Consider the following 22,022-nt stretch of genomic DNA (forward strand, 5'->3'; position numbering starts at 1 on the left):
CACACCACAAGCGCATGAACATAAAAGCAACAAACGAACGTAATAGAAACGGCTTAACCCCACTTAGACTAATGCACGTGACGCGATGCATATTACCTCAAAACACTGAAAAGGGCATCGGGAAACTCATATCGCATACGCCACTGAAACGCTGACCTCACCCTCGCTATATTACACTCTAGTCAATAACCTCTGAATACCTAACCCAAAACACCACCAACAACGCATTCACATATCCACCAGGTCCCGCTATACGCCCGTGATGTGGATATCCAAGCAAGATCGAATCCACTAACACCCACCACCTACATCGGAACCTCTACCCTCACCTGTACCACCTCCACCACCTGCACCTCTTCACCACCTCCGTCCAGGCAGGGAATAGTCCTCCTGCAGCCCGCCGAGGTGAGTGTGGCATCGAAGTTCTGCAGTCGGGTCACGTTTTTGAGGAATTTACTTGGGCCATCTCGAGTCACTTTCCGCACGGGGCCGTAAGTCTTCATTTCGGGCAATCTCGGCTCTGGGAATGTCGCTCACGTCCTGCACAACCTGGCGGCTCGCGCTTAACTCGTTTTCTCCCTCTCCTAAATTTATCCGCTGCTGTTCCTTCTACTTACCTTTATTGCTGTTTATTTTCCCGGTAAGAATCTATTTGTGTCGTTAAGCCATTAGTTACCCTGCACCCTTAAGTTACCTTCGCGTAGTTTCATCGTTCTCCTTTCGGCATAAATAATTGGTACTTTTTTTTAGTTAAGGTGTTGGTTATAAAAATTAAGATGTCGCGGTGAGGTCTCAGTTTGCGGAAATAGAAAGTTTATCTCTATTTCGCCCTCTTCTGTTTTATCCTTTTCTTTACTGTTTATATTTCTGGGTGGGTTCGCTTTGCTGTAATTGTGTTAAAACGTTTCAGTTACAAGTTAGACACCTTTAGCCTTCTTGGTAAGTGCTCGGAATCTTTTTTTAATTTTTCCGCCGTGATAAAGTTTCTCTAATTCCCGCCTCTCTGCATTTAACTCACTTCCTCGCTTTTTTTTTATCAATTACTGGTCACTTTGCCGAAATTACATTAACACGTTCAAGCTACGACTATTGATTATTACACACATTACTGTCTCGGTAGGCGATGGAAGGTGTCTGATAACTTTTCTTGGAGGCAAAATGTTTATTCCGTCGTCACCTTGGCACTATTTTACACTTCTGCCTCTGTATTATGTTTTTACCTTTTGTTTAAGTTATAATATGAAAACGTGAAACTTTCTTTTGCCACATCTGATAACTTTTCTTGGAGGTAGGAAGTTTAACCCGTCGTCACCTTGGCACTGTTTCACACTTTGCCTTCCTTCTTCTTTTATATTACCATTCGTTTTGCGGTGAAAATATGAAAACGTGCAAATTTCTGTAGCCACGTTAATTTTTGTCTCGGGAAGTGTTGAGAACGGCTGGGTCATTTTGTACAGAATAAAATGTTTACCTCATATTCACTCTTGCTCTGCCCTAGTTCACATTTTTAAGCCTACTTTACTCTTTTTTTTCTTACACCTATTTTCTGGCGTTAAACTTTGCTGCCGCACGTATCATATATTTACCTTGGTTAGCATTTGAGGTCCCGTTTTTGCTGGGGGGGCTTCGTGGTGCAGTGGTTACCACACTCGGGCTCGGTTCTCGGGCGGAGTGGAAAAATTTGGGCGGCTTTTCCGATACCCTACGCCCCTGTCCACCCAGCAGTGAATGGGTACCAGGTATTAATCGGGGGTTGTGTCCCGCCTCCTGGGATCTGTTATCTTCTATAATTCCTTCCCCTCTGTCTCTCTCCGGCATATGGCCACAGATGTTGCCCCGACTAAACGAGACTTTCCAACTTTTCCCGTTTCTGCTTCGTCTCTTCATATACTGTTTGTTTGCCCCGCGTGAAGTAATTGATTGCTCAGTCGTTTGTTCTTCTCTTCTTTGGCTCCAACTTTTGCCATAATTTTCTGCGAGAATTGTTGCTCCGTGACTATTAGTTCCCTCCAGATGAAAAGTTTTCCCGTTTGAAGTTAAGCGAGAGACTCCGCGAAAAAATTGAGAATGGAATGAGGTAATGAGACTGCCTCATATTTTTTTCTTCTTTTTTTTTACAAGGTTTCGGAGGAGGGTGAACGAGAGAGAAAAAAGCTAATGCACTTCATCACCTGCTGTTTTCTAATATGCAATCGTTAAATTTGATGCACTTGATTAAATGTTTGCGTAGACTTTTTATTTTAGATTTTTATTTATATTTTTTAACGTTATTGATTGAATTCACCAACGCAACACATTCTCTCTCTCTCTCTCTCTCTCTCTCTCTCTCTCTCTCTCTCTCTCTCTCTCTCTCTCTCCAGTAAATATATTCAACAGAGAACAACTTTAATTAGAGAGAGAGAGAGAGTGGGAGAGGGAGAGGGAGAGGGAGAGGGAGAGGGAGTGAGCGAGAGGCGAGGTCCCTTCCCATTCAACTAAAACAAACAATTAAAAACCCTTGGGCCTCACCTTCCTAACACAACACATTTTCAACTTAATTTTCTCTCTTTAAAAATGTAAATAAAATAACCGAAAATAAGCAAACCATAACAGAAGAAGCAAATTAAGAGGGTATCGTATAGGTCTCGGGCCAATAACTTCTTCCAAGGTTACTTTCAATGTTTGGAGAGGAAGCTAATCCGTCTTTTTTATCAAACTCCTTAAATCTTCACCGTCACAATCACCGGCTTAGGTTTCTTTTATCAGCTGCAGACCCTCCAAAGTAAATTCATTATGCCCTGAAGGTCTTGAGTTCGTAATGCTGTCTGTCGGTTTGTTTTCGCTCTCTCCTTCCCTTCGTGCGTTTGTTTGTGTGCGTCTGTTTGTGTGTGGGAGTATGTGTGCGTGGGGGAGAGGGAGGGGAGGGGAGGGGGGTACGTGTGTGTGTGTGTGTGCGTGTGTGTGTGTGTTTGTCTTTATCTTTATCTTCCTCGGGTTTTCTTCTCACGTTCAGTCTTCTTGATTCAGTCTGCGCCAACAATCGTGTTTTCTTCGTTTTATTTGTTTTCAGAGTGGCAATCCGTACCTGTTGTTTATATTGGTCTTCGCTGTCTTGTCTTTTACCCTTTAGCTTTTCTCTGCGTTTTCCTCTTCTTTCGTTTCCCCACACGCTCAGTCTTCTTCTTGCGTATATGAAGTTATGTCTTTTCTGGCACCTCGCTGTCTTGCCTCTCCTTTTACCTTGTTTGGTGCTTTTAGAAGACATGAGAAGGGCGAGTCTCCATCCTTCGTAATACTAAATTCTCCGCATGTTTGGGGGACGCGCATTCCTTTCTCCTTTAAACTCTGTGATTCGTGACTTTATCTGCTTTTGTGAATCCTTCGTCCTGTGTGTGTGTGTGTGTGTGTGTGTGTGTGTGTGTGTGTGTGTGTGTGTGTGTGTGTGTGTGTGTGTGTGTGTGTGTGTGTGTGTGTGTGTGTGTGTGTGTGTGTATTGCTTCCTTGCTTGCCTGCAATTCTCCCTGCCTGTCCGTCTTTCTGCTTCTCTTCCCTTTCGTCCGCCTGCTACGCTCCCTCTCTCTCCGCGTGCTTCTCTTCTTATTCCTTTACCTGTTGTCCTTACCTCCTGCCTGTCTATCTGCTTTTCGTCCTGTTTGTCTCCTTGATGCCCTTACCTCCTGCCTGCCTGCCTCTGTGCTTCTTTTAATGCTCGTTCGCCTGCTCTTCTTCCTCTTCTCCTGCCTGCTACCCTCCCAGTCTGCCTGATTCTCGTCCTATTCGTCTCCCTGCTACTGTCTCTCCATCTCTCGCTACCTGCCTGTTTCTCTTCCTGTTTTGCTTCCTCCCTCCCGTGGCTGTCAGTTCATGTTCCTATCTCTTATCATTCCCTGTGTATTCCCCTCCCCGTGCTATGTTCTTGTCTATCTGTCTTCTTGTCTGTTTGTGTTGCTATCTGCTTGCCTGTCTGTCTCTGTATATCTGTTGTATTTGTCTATTTGTGTCAGTTTGTCTTATGGTTTCTGTCTGTTGTTTTTGTGTTGCTTTATCTGTCTGTACCTGTCTGATTACGTGTTTTGCTTGTCTCACTGCTATCTATTTGTCTCTACGTATTTCTTTCTGTCTCTGTCTGTCTGTCTGTCTGTTTGTCTTTGTCTCCGTCTTTGTCTGTCTCTCTGTCTCGTCGTTTCTTTTTTTCTTTTCTTCCCTTTCCTTTTCTTTGCATTCCCTGTCGTATTCTTCCCTTCTGTACCCTTCTCCCTTCCCTTCTCTTCCTTTCCTTCCCGCCGCACCACGAAACACACGAACTATCACCACAAACAACTGTCGTATCCTTCCCATCTGTACCCTTCTCTTCCCTTCCCTTCTCTTTCTTTCCTTTCCTTTCCTTCCCTTCTCTTCCTTTCCTTTCCTTTCCTTCCCGCCGCACCACAAAACACACGACCTTCACCACACACCCCTGTCGTATCCTTCCCATCCGTACCCTTCCCTTCCCTTCTCTTCCCTTCTCTTCTTTTCCTTTCCTCTGCACCACAAAGTTCACGAACTTCACCACACACACAGGCAGGCTCCGGAGGGCAGAAGTATAAGTTTAGTCTCTCCTTTCCTTCCCCTTTGCTGCGAGTTTTTTCCTTGTTGTTCCCGACGGTTTGCTTAATGCCGCGGGGAGAAACTGATCTGTGGGATTTCTCTTTGGCCTCACAAGATGGTACAGTTCCTCCACGGATATTGGGTTGCAGGGTCTTGTGTGCTCTTGTGGTTGAATGTGTAATGGTTTAAGTGTGTTTTAGCTTCTCTCTTGGCTTATTTGGATGATTGTTTTTCGCCTTGCAGAGAAAAGTGTTGATTGAAGTACATTTTATTTTTATTGGGTTGAAGAGTTTTGTGATCTCATGGTTGGATGTGTAATGGTTCAAGTGTTTTTTGCTCATCGTTTGGGTTGATTGAATGATTTTTATTGTTTTGCTGAAGAAGGTGTTGATTGTAGTACATTTTATTCTTATTGGGTTGAAGAGTTTTGTGATCTCATGGTTGTATGTGTAATGGTTCAAGTGTTTTTTGGTCTTCGTTTGGCTCGATGAGATGTTTTTTATTGTTTTGCTGAAGAAGGTGTTGATTGAAGTACATTTTATTTTTATTGGGTTGAAGAGTTTTGTGATCTCATGGTTGTATGTGTAATGGTTCGAGTGTCTTTTGCTCATCGTTTGGGTTGATGGGATGATTTTTATTGTTTTACAGAAGGTGGTGATTGAAGTACACTTTATTCTTATTGAAAGTTAGCTGTGAAATAAAACGAAGCAAAAATACTGAACGCACTCAAATATTCCTACTTCAGTACAAAAAATATGGATATTCTACTAAGTACTTCAAAATATACGTAGTGTGTTTTGCATTTTACCTTTGGATTTGCAGTGATAACGTACGTACACTTTTCCTAATGTATAGTAAAACATTATATCACATCCAGTTTTTAATCAAGACTCGACAAAAAATGAGAAAAAAAAATATCAAGACTGCAACAAAAGCATATAAACATTTCACATCTTCTTGAATACGAACTCTAGACAAAAAAAAAGCCTTCATTGTGTTGAGGAGTGTGGTAGGGCGAAAGGGGGGGAGGGGTAACGTGAGAGAGGAGGGGAAGGGGGGAGGGGGTAAGAGGGAGGGGGGGGTATTGTGGAGCCTCGTTCGGTAATGCTGCTGCGCCCTCTCACCTCACCCCTCACCTCCTTCACCTCTCTCTTCATGTGTGTGTCTGTCTGTTTTTATGTTTGTTTATAGGTCTACGCTTGTATGTTTATCTATGTTTGTGACTGTATTATGTTTGTTGGTCTGTCTATCTGCCTGTCTTTCTCTGTCTGTATGTCTGTTTCCCCGTCTCTATGTGTCTGACTCTTTATCCTTCTTTCTCTCTGTCATATTTTTCCTGCCTATCCGTATGTCTCTCTTTTTCTTTCTCTTTGTCCTCTTTTTCCTATCTATCTCTGTCTCCTTCACTCTCTCTTTCTTTCTCCTTTTCCTCTCTCTCTTCCTCTTCCTCTTTCTTGTCCTTTCTCTCCTCTCCCCTTCTCTCTCCTCCCGCCAGTGCTCCCCGCGGCCGCCCTTCAGGGGTTAACACGGCACAATGGGTCTGGCATTACCGCTACGCCCCACAAGGGTGTCGCGGCACAAAGGGGAGCCGGAGAATAATGAGGAAGAAAATTAATACTCGTTGAATATATAGAACGAGGTACACGATTATTGCATCAGACTTATCAAGGGGAGAGAAAAGCGTATGGATGGAGCCTTCCCTTTGGTATGCTGGGTGAGCTGGTTGAAATAATAAGATGTTAGAGAATATTGAGGAAGAAATAATACTACGGTATATTAAAATGAGGTATTCCTCTAGCGCCTAGGCAGTGCTTGTCTGGCATTTCTTGATTGGATGGATTTATTTTGTTTTCGTGGAGGTTTTCTGTCGATCTCATTTGCTTTCGTGCTTCATGCTTCTATATTATTTGCCTTAGCACTCCATATGTTCCTATGTTCATGGGAACCGTTGAGTAATATTAACACGGCTTGCTGTGTCCGTAGAGTTTAAAGCGTTAGTGCCTAGATAACACTTCGCCTGTAACACATAGTTCGGCTTGCACTCATTGGAAATCTGGCGGAAATCTTTTTCAATAACCTGCTGATTAGTCTGCTGATGTAAAATGTGGCAGGAGAACTACGAAGACTTTGTTGATGAATTAAAATTTAATGTTAACACTGTAATACAGTGTGTCATGTATAAAATGTGTGCTAGAGCAAATAATAATAAAAAAATGTAGTACGAAAACGCATCTGCTTAACAGGGAGCCTCTATGAGAGCGAGAAACAAATCCAACCAGTCAGGAAAGGCCTAACAAAAACTGTCAACACTTCAGAGGAAAACTTCGTATGAATCGACGAAAGCGTTTGAATATAAAAGTTCACGTTCATCACATTAAACTGTTAAACTAGGGAAAATATGCAGTAGAAGCTCATTAATTCGAATTCCACCACTTATAAACAAAATATAAATAGCCACAAAATAAATATGGAATAATTATATACTGTATCGCAGCTATAGCAGAGCAAGCTAGCCATAGGCGGGAGAACTCGTGCGGGAAATGCTTTCTGTGGTAAAATTGATCATATGTATGGTAGGCATCTTTCTAAAATCTATACAAGGACATAATTTTTTTTTCTTTTTATACATCAAAGGATGCGGCTGTGTAAAATATTCTCAGTGATATAATTAAACAGAGGGAGATAAGCAGCTGAACCGAGTAGGAATAAAAGTGTATCTGGCGGGGTCACTGGATTTGCTTCAGAAATTAATCACGAACCTGCTCTCACTGAATTCATTTAATTGCTAATGCCAAGGACGGAATTTCACCCTAATTAACTAAAGTAAACTATAATATTCCCACTTCCTCCTCCGTGTGCATGCGTGTGTGTGTATGTGCCTTGGTGTGTTTGACTGTGTGTACGTCACTTAGTTTGTCTATTTCTCTATCACTCAATCTGTCTGTCTTTCAGCTTTTTGTCTGTCTGTCTGTCTGACTATCTAATTTTTTTCCCCGTCTGCCTCACTCGCAATTAATCCGTACTTTGGGCATTTAATCTTGTTCCCTATTCGAAAATCATATTGAAATGTTCTCTTCTGACGCTGGTTCATGAAAATTACGTTGCAGAAAACTATTAAGAGCACAAGAAATCGAAAGAGAAAGCAAGGTAAAGGAACATTAATGGCTCATGAAAGAAGTCTAGGTCACGAAATGAGTGGAGACAAAAATTAGGCGTCAGAATGGTATAAAAGAATATTAAATAGAAGTTGATAAAATGTAATGGAGAGGTGAGGGCTAAAGAGGAGATGAAGTCACCAAAAATGAGAATTTGAAAGACCCGACAAAATATAAATGCTAATGAAAAAAAAAATAGAAAAGGAATGGATTGGCACGAAACAGAAAAAAATATATAAAAGGATGATTAATAGAAGTTGACAAGATAGAACAGAGAAGTGAGGGCTCAGGAGAAGTTGAAGTAACCACAAATGAGAAAGTGAAAATTCAGGCAAAATATATAATCTAATGATGAAAATGGAAATACGGTCATTCAGAAGAGGGAAAGATTGGCCCAGGAGTGGAAATGAAACAGAAACGAAACTGAAATGAAACGAACAGGAAAATTAAACTCAAGCCGATTTTTTGTTCTGTAATTGGAAAACATTAACTTGAAAGAGTTTCCCAGCTTGAAATGAAAAAAAGAACCAAACTTTGTCAAACACATGAAATAAAACGTTACACTACTTCTCTTGGTGTGTGTGTGTGTGTGTGTGTGTGTGTGTGTGTGTGTGTGTGTGTGTGTGTGTGTGTGTGTGTGTGTGTGTGTGTGTGTGTGTGTGTTTATCGTCACTTTAAGCTGTCATTTTCTCTCGTAATTTCTCCGTTATTATCCACTTATCGCCAATCCGGTTCGGGTCTCGCCTCGCCTCGCCCTCGCCCGTTCATTTTCTCGCCTACGATCCACCGCCAGACATATTTCTTGCCGTGAACGACCGTAATAAAATAAGGTTTGCAACAATTTGATAAAGCTCTAATTTTCTCCCTCCCCGTTTTCTTCTCGTCTCTCGTTTTCTTTTACGATTCTCCGCTTATTCCTCGTTTCCCATTCTCTGTTCTTTTTTTTTTGGCTTATCATTCTCCTTATCTCCTCTCCGATTTTGTTATTTTTATCCTTATCTCCCTTTTTCTTCTCCTTTTTTTTTCCTTTTCCGCTTCTCCACTCTCTCCTCATTCCCTATTCGCTTCTTTCTTTGCCTATCATTTCTCTCTCCGTCTCCATCCTCTCTTTTCCTTTCCTCTCCGATTCTCTTTTCTGTCATTATCATCTCCCTTTCCTCTCCGTTTTCCTCTCGTTTCTCATTTTTATTTCCGTTTATTCACTCTCCTCATTCCCTATTCGCTTCTTTCTTTGCCTATCATTTCTCTCTCCGTTTCCATGCTCTCTTCTCCTTTCCTCTCCGATTCTCTTGTCTATCATCATCATCTCCCTTTGTTCTCCGTTTTCCTCTCGTTTCTCATTTTCCTTTCCGCTTATCCACTCTCCTCATTCCCTATTCGCTTCTTTCTTTGCCTATCATTCATCTCCCCGTTTCCATGCTCCCTTCTCCTTTCCTCTCCGATTCTCTTGTCTATCATCATCATTTCCCTTTGTCCTCCGTTTTCCTCTCGTTTCTCATTCTCCTTTCCGTTTATCCACTCTCCTCATTCCCTATTCGCTTCTTTCTTTGCCTATCATTTATCTCCCCGTTTCCATGCTCTCTTCTCCTTTCCTCTCCGATTCTCTTTTTTATCATCATCATCTCCCTTTGTTCTCCGTTTTCCTCTCGTTTCTCATTTTCCTTTCCGTTTATCCACTGTCCTCATTCCCTATTCGGTTCTTTTGTTGCCTATCATTTTCATTTCTGTTTTCCCGCTCTCCTCTTTTCCTTTCATATTTTTTTTACCCTCATTTCCCCATTTCTTTTCCCGTTTGTCTCTCAGTTCTCCTTACAGTTCTCGTTTCGCTTTTGTTTTTTCTTCTTTATCGCTTTTTCGTCCTGCTTTTCTCTCTCTCTTTTCCCATTTTTCTGCAGTTATCTTTTCTCTTCATATTCCTCTTCCACTTTCTCTGGGGGTCTCATCCTTGGACTACTAATTTTTCCACATTTTATTTTCCTTCATCCTCGAAACTCATTCTTCTCACAAGCGACTAAAACCTGTATTTTCTTATTTCAATTTGACTTATACCTTTTTTTTTTTTTACTGTAAACCACCATTTTTCCATGTACGAAATTGATGAAAGGTTTCTCTCTTTTAATTCTCTAAGTCATTTTATTAATTCGAATATCTTGCTTTTATCAATTACTTGGAGCATCGCATTACTTCTTTGTCCTTGCCTTTGTCTCAGTTTTTTTGTGTCTTTTTTGCTTCTAATTATTTTTTCCTGCAGACAAAAGAAACGCTCGACCTTCTTTTGAACCATCACCGGCATTCTTTTTGTCCTTACCTGCGACTCTCACGGACTCTCCTTCCCGCCCATTATGAGACGATAACGAGAATAAATTGCTGATGAAAGAGAAGGAGATTCGCTTATGCATCATCACTTATTTCGTAAAAAAGATGAATGAATATTATCAGCACATGCCAGGCTTTTATGTATATTTTTGCTTTACCTTCGAGCTGCCTCCATTGATGTTAGAAGAAGAAAAAAGATAAAGGAAAGAAATATATTTACATGTTCGAGACTCAGCTGCTTTTATCTATCAACGAATGACTAATTATAACACCGTTGAAATGAAGGATAACATTCATTCTATTATTCACGATTTGCTGCCACATTACTAAAAGAAAAAGCATGTCGTCAAGAGGTGAGGGAATAGAATAGTGACGTTTTGAGGAGTGATGGTTGCCGGGGACAGTAGGAAAAAAAATAGTCTTTCCCTCACCTGTTCCTGATATATCGCCATGAATAGAGGAAAACATAGCACACAGAATTTACCGAAGAGGAGGAGGAGGAGGAGGAGGAGGAGGAGGAGGAGGAGGAAGAGGAGGAGAAGAAATTGAGGATGATAATACACGGCGGTGGTTGAGTGGTCATGCAAGGCTTGGACCAATGACCTAAGTTCACTCCCACTGTGAGAAGATGACTAATTTCCAGCCATTACCAAGTGGTGGAAGATTACCCACACGCCATCCACATCATCAGTCATCTCTATACTTTAGCAACTTTAGAGCACCGGGGGAAACATGGAGCAAGAATGAGTCATATATCACGGCAACCACTATAAATTAAATTAGCCCGTGACATTAAAGGGATGGGGCCGTTCACTAAGCTCCACAAGAAAGTCAAGTGGCTCAATGGGCTACAACTAGAAAAAGCTCAGACATTCAGGATACATTGCCAATAACGTCATGAAGAAAGAAAATGGGAGAAGTTACCGAAAAAAAAGAGAGAAAAAGAATTACAATCAGAAGAAAATATGAAAACTCTCAAGAAGCCCCCCCCAAAAATATAGAAGCCTCAAAAAGTACTGATCTAGAAAAGTAAAAAAAACAACAACAAAAAAGTACATCAATTACCAAGGTGAAGAAAACAAAAAATCACCAATCAGCAAAGGAAAAAAAATCAAGTTACCAAAAAGTCAACGAAAAAAAATATATACAAGACCTACCAAGAAAAGAAGGAAAAACTCTGAGGAACATCCGAGTAGAGGGAAAGAAAAACGATACTGTCATACTTCTGATGCTGATTAATTAAGCCCGCAGTGACGTGACTCAGGTGCTCCAGAAAGATGCTCCAGGTAATTCGACGCTCATCTCCTCAACTCACCTGTCAGCTTTCTGGAGAACGCGACACCTGAGGGAAATGAGGACGCGCTAAGGAAGAATGGAAGGGAAGGAGGGAAGGAAGGAGTCCTGTCTCCCCTCATCCTCGGAAGGACTCGTCGTCGTAATGAAGGATAAGCTGGTCCTTCATCCTTACTCCTAGACATTAACGAGACGGGAAGGAGAGTGGAAGAGTGAGAGTGAAGGAGTGAGAGTGAAGGAGTGAGAGTGAAGGAGTGAGATAGTGTGAGAAAGTGTGAGATAGTGTGTGAGAGAGAGAGAGAGAGAGAGAGAGAGAGAGAGAGAGAGAGAGAGAGAGAGAGAGAGAGAGAGAGAGAGAGAGAGAGAGAGAGAGAGAGAGAGAGAGAGAGAGAGAGAGAGAGAGAGAGAGAGAGAGAGAGAGAGAGAGAGAGAGAGAGAGAGAGAGAGAGGACACGAAAAGGGAAATAAAAAGGGAAACGAAAGGGATATTGAAAAGGGAAAAGGAAGGAATGGAGGGTGAAATTGAGCTTTTATCAATTTCTTGCTAACGAGATTTCATTACTCTCGTTCGCGACAAGCTCGATTTATTTCCGCGTGAATTTGCTAACGAAAATGTGCATCAAAGGCGTCTCGAATGAATTTACGTTTCTTGGGAAATATGTTACACGGAAGAGGACCGTAGAAGGCTTATTTTTCCTATGGGTCGTGAAAACAAACTCAGATTTCAATATTTTTTCGTTGCATATGTTTTTAGGTCGTCTTTGCTTATAAGGAAATTCATCATGGCTTTATTTATGTATTGATTGTATGTCTGGTTGATTAATGAAGTCATACCAAAAAAAGAGAATATACCACTGACTGAAGCATTCCATTATCGAATATGGGCCAACACTGTACAGTCATATATCTTATAAAAAAAGAAATTCCCTGATTATTCGATTTAGTGAAAACAATAACTTAACGCTGGCGGATGGAGGAGGAAAGAAGACGAGGTGGAGGAGGGAGAGCAAGGAACGGAAGGACAAAGTAAGATGGATGGATGAGGGAAGGAAGGAAAGGCGGAAGAAGCTGGTATATAGACAAAGGGCAGGATCCTTCTCTTCAGGAGGCAGACGTTCTAAAATTTCATGTGATGGACGAATATGACCCGAAAGGAGGAACATGAATGAATTAACGAGGGAAGATTTTTTTTCTTCAGATCCGTATAATTCTTCTTGATATATCCTTGGCAATATGAATACAGGTCTCTGAGGACTACTAAATAGCGGAATATACGTTGCTGATGCTTCACGAATGTCATCGCTCAAAATTACGGGTTTCATGGTTTTCGTTTTGTGAGGCCATTTAAGAAAACTCCTTCATGCAAGTTATTTGTAAAGACTTACCTGGGATTCTCTAATGGAGCGAGACAGCGCATTTTATTGTTATTATTATCATTATTATTATTATTATTATTATTTTTATTATTATTATTATTATTATTATTATTATTATTATTATTATTATTATTATTATTATTATTATTATTATTATTATTATTATTATTATTATTATTATTATTATTATTATTATTATTATTATTATTATTATTATTATCATCATCATAGGCCCGAAATGGCAGCCCTTCCGTAGAGTTCAAAGGCTGGGTCTCAGAGAAGGGAACATGTAGCCATAAAAAAATATAAATACATAAATAAAAATAACCTTAGTAAGCATTTATTCGCTTCACATTCAAACAACTGCAGGCTGACCGTTTTCGCAACATTACAAGGAAGCGAGTTACGTGAGTTACATGATATACTTGCATTTGAAATAGTGATTAACACGAATAGCTGGAACTGCAAAAGCCTTTATATTTAAGACAAACCTTGTTTACTGAGTTTGTTGCAAAGGTGTTGAAAGCTCTGAATCTAATGGCTGATTATGACTATGAATTACCTTGTACAATGATGCAAGAGATCCAACAAAAAAGTGATGCTTAAGATTGAAATCCAAATTTAGAAGTAAAAAAACGACCTGATTAAATCTCCGGTCTTAGAGATTAAAATTTGAGTCTAAAATAGAAAGATTTACGGGAGAGCCATATTCTAAAAGTTGCAATATTAACGAATAGAAGGAGTTTAGTACAGTGCAATCATAAGGAGAGATCTTTAGACACTCACGAAGGACGCAAGTTTTCTGTAAAATTGATAAATGAACCAACCGCGAGCGAGACTTAAAAGTTGGTTCAGCGTAGAGACTCACCTAATAATTTCGCAGTCTTACTATTTCTAGCCACGGTGCTCCTAGAAATCGTACCCGTGTGATTAGTAAAAGGAGATTTAGACCTGATGATTATGCGAGTGTGGGTCTTCATTGGATTCAACTTCATACTCCACTGAAAACGGCAAGAATGAACTCCATGCAACAGTCAAGGCGCCAGTCATGAGCGAACACACACACACACACACACACACACACACACACACACACACACACACACACACACACACACACACACACACTCGCACTCACACTCACACTCACACTCACACACACAACCCTCCCCTCCCCCACACAAAGTTATGTAAGAGAAGCTGTATTATCATTATCTCCAGGGCAATTAGATCAACTTGGGTAAGGCGGATCATTAGTCAGAACGAGACGCCAATTACAGACGAGAGGAAGCGATGCGATTCCCCCCACGGCTTGTACAGATGAGGGACATAATCGTTAAACTCTTACCAAACTTTCCTCTTCGGCATCAGGGGGCAGGAACGGAAAGGGCCAGAATGAAGGCGTATTTATGTTTATACCCAGTTTGGTGTTCTCAGATAATAGAAAAATAATGATGCTCTTAGGGGAAAAATGTGAGTTCTGGAGACACCGCTTCATGAACAAGGTAGCTTTAAGGCTTACTAATGCTGACACAGCCTCGCCTGCAGCTTATGTATGTACCAGCGGTGTGAAATAAATAATAATGGAGGAGTAATATAATGTCAGAAGGAATGTTAAGAGCAAGGCTGCCGATATAAGAGGATCAGGAACTATTAAAGCCTTGCAAATTCCGATAGAACAATGCCTGCCGTGTATTTATGATCCAGTTGTGTGGAATAGAGATAATCGTGAATTAATATAAGGTAAGACGGAGTATTGGAAACAGTGCCGTTGCCTTAAGAGGATCGGAATCTAAGTCTTGCAAAGGCGGATGCAACCTCGCCATCTGTGCATATGTGTGTCAGGTGTGTGAGAACTAAATGGAGAAATGATTTTATGTAAGGTATGGTATCTAGAGTTACGCCTGGCTCTGATATTGTCTCGAAAACTATATATATGTGAATAGAAGGATGCAACCCGCCGTTAGTGCATTGTAACGGGCTTGTCGGGGGGCGTTTAAAGGGTGTTGATTAAGACTTCAGCTTCCTTAAGGCGAATTATATTCGTAGCCTTTATGTACAAGAAGCGACGGAGCGAGAGCGACTGTCGTTGTGTGTCAGTCGGACTCTCGTGAAGGAGTGGCGAGTTACAGGTTGGAAAATAATTGTTACAATTGGTCACGTATGTCAAGGTGACCTCCACGCACCATCGGAGTGCGAAGTATACAAAACTGAGACGGTAAACACTGACGGACGACATTCCTATAAGGTGGCGTGATCTATCTGTCGTGGGTTTTTCCATTGACAATTGTATGCCTAATTCGTGGTGATATTAAATAATAATAATACATTGATATCCTTCTATAACACTGCTCGGTCACCTACCAGTGATCGCGACCTCGCGATATACAAAAATCTAAATAGCAGTCTAGTTACCATGAACATACATAGCGGGAGTTTGTCAAGCAGACTGCCTATGATACAATTACATTAAAACACTGGCTATGTAAGAACAGATGTGGAGTTATAATATAAATAGTGAGAGGGAAACCACAACGTGTGTGACATGAAACATAAGAAACCTCTCAAAAGATAAATATAAGGACACATGTATAAGAAACTATCAACTGGCATAGTTACAGACAATGAAACGTTGATCTAGCTCCTAAAAAAAAAATACAGTAGTGAAACACAGCACAATGTTAAGTATAATAGCAGCCAGGTTTCTGTCCCCTGACTTGTCTGAGAAAAGGAAAAACTACCTTGCCAGTGGCCTCCCTGCATCCAGTCGCCGTGTCTGCACAACCAAATAATCGTGCAGGACAGAGTTTCTCCTAATAAGGTAGCACATGACGACGAGACTGACGAACATCAGAAACATTGGTACAAAAAATCCAGGGTACAGGTAGGGGAGATGCAAATAATCAGGCAGCGTTTCCTCCAGGGTTTCCGCAAACTCTGTTTTGTTCGCGAAAGACAATGAATTAAGGGAATTAATCACATACGAGATGCTGGAGAAATGAATGTCATCGAGAGACCGTAGAGGAAACACTCGATGGGAAATATCGGCCGTGAAAACCAGACGGATCCGGGACGGGTACGTTATGTTAGTGGAGCGGATATAGCATGCTTCCGCTATGGCATAGTGACCAGTAACCCGTTGATAAGTGGTACCCTCCGGGCAGATGACCGATACATAGAATGACTGAGGGAAATAAAAATAATGCAGACCCTGAAAGTTCTTATGGAAAACAGGCGTTGGTGTTAGCTGCTTGTAGGGGCACAGGGAAAGAGCGTCAGACGCGTTCACGATGGTGAGGGCGATCTCGCATACCCCTCCCCGAACTGGAAGGAAGGCAAAGAGAGACGCAGAGCAATAGAATCGCCCGAAAACCGTCTCCTTGCAATACTGCAAGAGTGAGTAGCTACCCGTTGAATACAGAGCGAAATCCTTCGCGATTAGAACAAGAGACGGGGACGTGTCCAGGGCTAACACACTGTCCTTTGCTGAAAAAGGGAACGGGACAATTTCGTGTGCCTCAAACACGTTCGCCGTCTGAAATGGAACATGAATGATTATGGCATCAGGGGTGAGGCTGGACTCAATCAAGGGGTAAAAATATTGACTCATGTCCGGGGTGAATAAGGGCCTTAGGCTATAATATTGATACCCGATCTGGACAGTCGTTCTCAAATCGTGTAGAGGGAACAAGGCAGGTGTGACTCTACCGTGCGCTGCATCAACCATGTTGCTAATAACCTGCTGATTAGCCGTTGCGACGGAGTTGATGACGTTTTCCAATACATGCAAGGCCTGATCAAGGAGGAGAAACTGATTCACCTGGTCGATCTGTTTGACAACTATGTTGATAACCGATACCATCTTATTTGTCTGCTCTAGCAGTTCCTCAATGTTAGTATGCAATTGCGCAAGTTTTCTACAATTGGCGTTGATCACCCTGCGATTTCGAGCAGCAAAGGAAAGTACATGAGCGTAGTGGTCCCGCAAATCGCGAACGTCCTCGTCGGTAGCCGTATCGAAAAGGAACTTTGAGGCGGACCCAACGATGTTGAGCAACCCCCTCTTTACCCGAGAGTGAACTGAGTGAAAACTATAATCCATGTTTACCTCATCAACTTTTCCCCGTAAGAACAGAATCCTATCCTCCAGTAGTTGAAAAAGAGTCAGAGAGTTGGTACTAGAAGGTGCCTTTGATTCCCTAGTCATGGCAGCCCGTATGGCGTCTGCCATGCCGAGTAGTTTTTCTGAGACTATCCTGATTGTGTCTGTGGTGTTGGTCAAGGAAGTATATGGATATTTTACGAGGAGCACATCTTCTATGAGGAAGACCTCTCCTATGTGTGCCGTGAGGGCACCAGGCTTCAGGTGGATGGGTGTTGTTGCAAGCAGGGAGCCGAGGGACAACAAAATGGTCAGAAAACGCAACATCATGATCTGAAAGTGGTGGGAATGAAGTATTTAAACCCGTGGTCTCAAGTTATAGCTATGGGTGTTGGGATTATCTTGTTGAACATTTGACTCTGAGGGGGAAGGACCAATATCAAGGTCCAAAGGTGAGGGAATTACTTTCAGACGATCACTGTGAACTTCTAGACTGACTTCACTATTCGACTCGAGAACCTCGAACCGATTTCCCCTGACATTCCGAACAACTCGGTAAGGACCCACAAATTTGGCCTCCAGTTTCGAACTCCTTTCCGCTTGCTTAATCATGACTGTGTCACCCTCTTTGAAATTCACCGGGACGGCCTGTTTGTGTTGTTTTGACATCATTTCAACCTTCGTAGCTTTTAACGTACACCTAACTTCTGAGTGTATCTTGGAAAACATATGCATCTGCTGTTGTGCGTACCTATCAATGTTGTAGAGAGGTTGTTGTGGGATTGTTAGGAAGTCGTACGGAAGACGTTTCTCCACCCCATATAAGATGTAGTAGGGAGACTTCCCCGTAGAGTCGTTTAACGACGTATTTATGGAAGCGGCTATATGCGATAGCCAATCCTCCCAGTTATCGTGGAGATCGTTCACGATAGGCCTGAGGACCTGTAAGATTTTCCTATTAGCCCTCTCCGCCAACCCATTAGCAGCTGGGTGGTAAGCTGTGATGAAGGATTGCGTGATGTTAAACTGAGCGCATATTTCGCTCAATACTGAGTTCCTAAACTCGGTGCCATTGTCACTCAAAAGAATTCGAGGAGACGAATGTGGACACAACACGTGAGTCACGAGGGCATGGGCCACGCGTGTGGCTGTCTTGTCCTTGAGAGGCGCTAGAACTAGAAACCTAGAGAACTGGTCGACGCACACCAATAAGTAGCGCGAGCCATGTTGGCTCTGGGGGAGCTGTAATAAGTCTATATTAACAACATCCCATGGCGCCTCTGGTACTGGGTATTGCAACATAGGTGCTGACCCTTTGACGGACCCCTTGTGCTTAGCACAAACGACGCAATGTGCGACATGTTTTTCTACATCAACCCGTAATGTGGGCCAGTAGAATTTTCGTCTGGTGACAGATAGCGTCTTGTCTCTTCCTGCGTGACCCGCAATGGGTGTGTTATGGACCAGCTTAAGCGTCACGGGGACGTATTTTTCTGGGATGACCAGTTGGTCTATAGGTACCGGTTTGGTTGGCCATGACCTACAAAGGAGGTTGTCCTCTGATAGGAAGAATTGCGAAAAGGGAACTGGCAATTCAGGAAGGTTTGATTCGTCTCCCGACTCGAGGGCGTAAATTAACCTCTTTCACACAGGGTGGTCTCGCTGAGCAGTGTGTAGCTCAGGTGAAGTGAAGTTGTGGATGACCTCTGGGGTGGTAATCGCGCCTATCGGAATATTCCGAGATAAGGCATCTGCGACCACATTTGTTTTCCCGGTGATGTATTTTATCTCCGGATTGTATGCTTGGATCGTTAAGAACCATCTTGCCAGATGACCGTGTAGGTTTTTTCCCTTGAAAAGATCAGTTATGGCCGCGTGGTCCGTATACACCACAATTTTGTACCCCATCACTATATCACGAAAATGCTTCAGAGCCCACACAATGGCAAGAGCTTCTAGGTGGGTAACAGAATAGTTCTTTTCCGGAGCTGTAAGTACTCGACTGGCGAACGCTATCACATGCTTTTTGCCGGACTTATCTGTTTGCATCAGCGCGGCTCCTACTCCCACCGCTGCCACCAAATGTAACGGGCTTGTCGGGGGGCGTTTAAAGGGTGTTGATTAAGACTTCAGCTTCCTTAAGGCGAATTATATTCGTAGCCTTTATGTACAAGAAGCGACGGAGCGAGAGCGACTGTCGTTGTGTGTCAGTCGGACTCTCGTGAAGGAGTGGCGAGTTACAGGTTGGAAAATGATTGTTACAATTGGTCACGTATGTCAAGGTGACCTCCACGCACCATCGGAGTGCGAAGTATACAAAACTGAGACGGTAAACACTGACGGACGACATTCCTATAAGGTGGCGTGATCTATCTGTCGTGGGTTTTTCCATTGACAATTGTATGCCTAATTCGTGGTGATATTAAATAATAATAATACATTGATATCCTACTATAACAGCATATGTGTGTGTGAGAACTAAATGGAGAAATGATTTTATGTAAGGAATGATATCTAGAGTTACGGCGGGCTTTAATTTTGGCTTGGAAACTATGTACATATATGTGAATAGAAGGATACAACCCGCCGTCAGTGCATTTGTGAATCTGGTGTGCGAAATCTATATGGAGAAATGAGGTAATGTAAGGAATGACATCAATATTTATGGCTTGCATTAATATTGGCTCGAAAACTATATAAACGTGATTTTTTTTTTGCAACAAAGGAGACAGCTCAAGGGGACCAAAAAAGGAAACAATAATAAAAAAAGCCAGCTACTCGCTGCTCCTAAAAAAAGAATCAAAAGAGGTGGCCGAAAGAGAGGTCAATTTGGGGAGGAGAGGTGTCCTGATAGAAGGATACAACTCACCGTCTGTATAATCGTGAGTCATGTCTGTGAGGTAAAAATGGAGAGATATGATGTAAGAAATTATATCAATAGGTGCGACCGGCTATAATAGATACTTGAACACTATAAACGTGTGAATATATAAAGGTGGTGACAAGTTTACTGCTGCCCTCGTCTCGTGTTGCGTGTGAGCCAATAGGGTGAGACGCCTCGGTTCATGATAATTTGTTACGAGCAGTTAATTAAGTCCATTGGTGACAGTTGTATGTGAATCTATTGGCTCATTATGCTCCATTTGTTTAGGATAGAATTTCAATACCAAACTCAACATTTGTTTTCCTTCTAAGTGATTCCGTCATTCTCTGTTTATTTGTCTGCTTATCTGTGTGTGTGTCTGTCTGTCTGTCTGTCTGTCTGTCTGTCCGTCTTTCTTTGACTGGTTAAGGTGTTGGTTCACTGTCCTGTCTGACTGTGTGCCTGTCTGTCTGTCTGTCTTTCTGTGATTGGTTTGGGTGTTGGTTCACTGTCCTGTCTGTCTGTGTGCCTGTCTGTCTGTCTTTTTGTCTATCTGTCTTTCTGTGATTGGTTTGGGTGTTGGTTCACTGTCCTGTCTGTCTGTGTGCCTGTCTGTCTGTTGATTGGTTAGGGTGTTGGTTCACTGTCTTGTCTGTCTGTGTACCTGGCCCGCTATCTGTCTGTCTGTCTTTGGTACCTCCGCATCTGTTTATTCTATCTGTCTCTTCTGGTCTCTGTCAGGTCACTCAATCTGATGGAAAGCTCCCCAGCCGGTCCACTTTTTCCTTATCCTCTCTCGATTACATCTTTATCATCGTCTGTTCGTCTCTCTGTGAATGTCTGGCTGTCTTGCTTTTTTTTCTCCGTGTTTGTCGGTCTGGCGGTTTCCTTGAGCGGGTCGTTAGTCTCTCTCTTTGTTTGCCTCTGTGTGTTTGTCTGATCCTGACGTGTTTATTTACCCGGCTGATTGTCTGTTTGTCCGCCTCCATTAACCTGTCAGTAATCACTCGTTTGTCGTGGAAAATTGCAACAACAGGAACCTTGTCACTCGCAATTACAACCACAATCACAACGGCCACAACAACAACACCCGCAGCCGCCATCATCGCCGCCTAATACACAGCAAGGTCACGCGTTTGATCAGCGGTTCCATTCCCTTTGACAAACAGCTCTCGCGTGTAATTTGTGTATGGTCGTTTGTTCCTCTGTAGGTATGGTCATAGTGGTGGGAATTATTCATGTCCAGTTTAGGTCAGGTTTGAATGAGTGTGTGTTCAGGTTAGTTTAGTTTGCGTTCAAGTGTGGGTAAGGTAGGGATAGATTTGTGTTCAGGTTAGATTAGTTAAGTTATTTGTATTTTAGGTTTTCCTCTTGTCAGCGTTCAGTTTAGGTTAGGTGGGGTTAACTTAGGTTAGGTTAGTATAGGTTAGGTTGACTTGGGTTAGGTTAGGTTAGTTTAGGCTAGTATAGGTTAGGTTGACTTGGGCTAGGTTAGGTTAGGTTAGGCTAGTATAGGTTAGGTTGACTTGGGTAAGGTTTGGCTAGGTTAAGATATATTACGCAAACTTGGGAAAGAATTCAGACTAGATTAGTAAGATAGGGTTTGGTTGGGTTAGCTTTGGTTAGGATCGATATGGGTTAGTTATCAAGTTAGGTATAGTTAGGTTTATGCTTTGATAGGTTTCGATATATTAGGCAATTTAGATTAGATTTGATAGGGTTTGTTTGACTTAGCTTTGGTCAGAATCGATATGGATTAGTAATCAGGTTAGGTATAGTTAGCATTGATTATGCTAGGTTTCGATATATTAGGCAAATTTAGCGGATTAAAGTCGATTAGGATAACTTTAAACAACTTGGGTTAATAGTCAGGTTAGGTTTAGTTAGGTTTGGGTTTGCTAGGTTTCGATATATTAGGCAAATTTAGCGGATTAAACTCGATTAGGATAGGCTTAAACAACTTGGGTTAATACTCAGGTTAGGTTTAGTTAGGTTTGGTTTTGCTGGATTTAGATATATTAGGACAATTTAGTGGACCCTCGATTAGGATAGCTTTAAACAACTTGGGTTAATAGTCAGGTTAGGTTTAGTTAGGTTTGGTTTGGAGCGATTGATATATATTTAGCAAGCTTGAGGTAGTGTTCAAATTATATAAGATAGGGCTTCCTTGGGATAGCTTTAGTTACGATAGGTTGTAACAGCTTAGGTTAGTATTCATGTTAATTTATGTAAGGTTAGGTAAGGATTGAAATTCTGGTGTTCAGGTGTGTTTAGATAATATAGTTTGATATGTGTTTCAGCTCAGTGCCTGTTAGCTGTCCATAAAAGAATATATCGTTGGTAATATATTG

General features: G+C 41.9%; 1 protein-coding gene across 3 annotated transcripts in view; it reads left to right on the top strand.

Moving 5' to 3' along the window:
- Positions 1–22,022, top strand: part of LOC126984077 (parathyroid hormone/parathyroid hormone-related peptide receptor-like) — a 115,416-nt gene that overhangs the window by 7,182 nt on the left and 86,212 nt on the right. For all 3 annotated transcript variants that reach the window (XM_050837475.1, XM_050837473.1, XM_050837474.1), the window contains exon 2: positions 244–405. The gene's annotated coding sequence lies outside the window, so the exon portion shown is untranslated. The remainder of the gene's footprint in view (positions 1–243; positions 406–22,022) is intronic.

Source organism: Eriocheir sinensis, chromosome 55 (assembly GCF_024679095.1).
Source record: "Eriocheir sinensis breed Jianghai 21 chromosome 55, ASM2467909v1, whole genome shotgun sequence".
Taxonomy (NCBI): Eukaryota; Metazoa; Arthropoda; class Malacostraca; order Decapoda; family Varunidae; genus Eriocheir; species Eriocheir sinensis.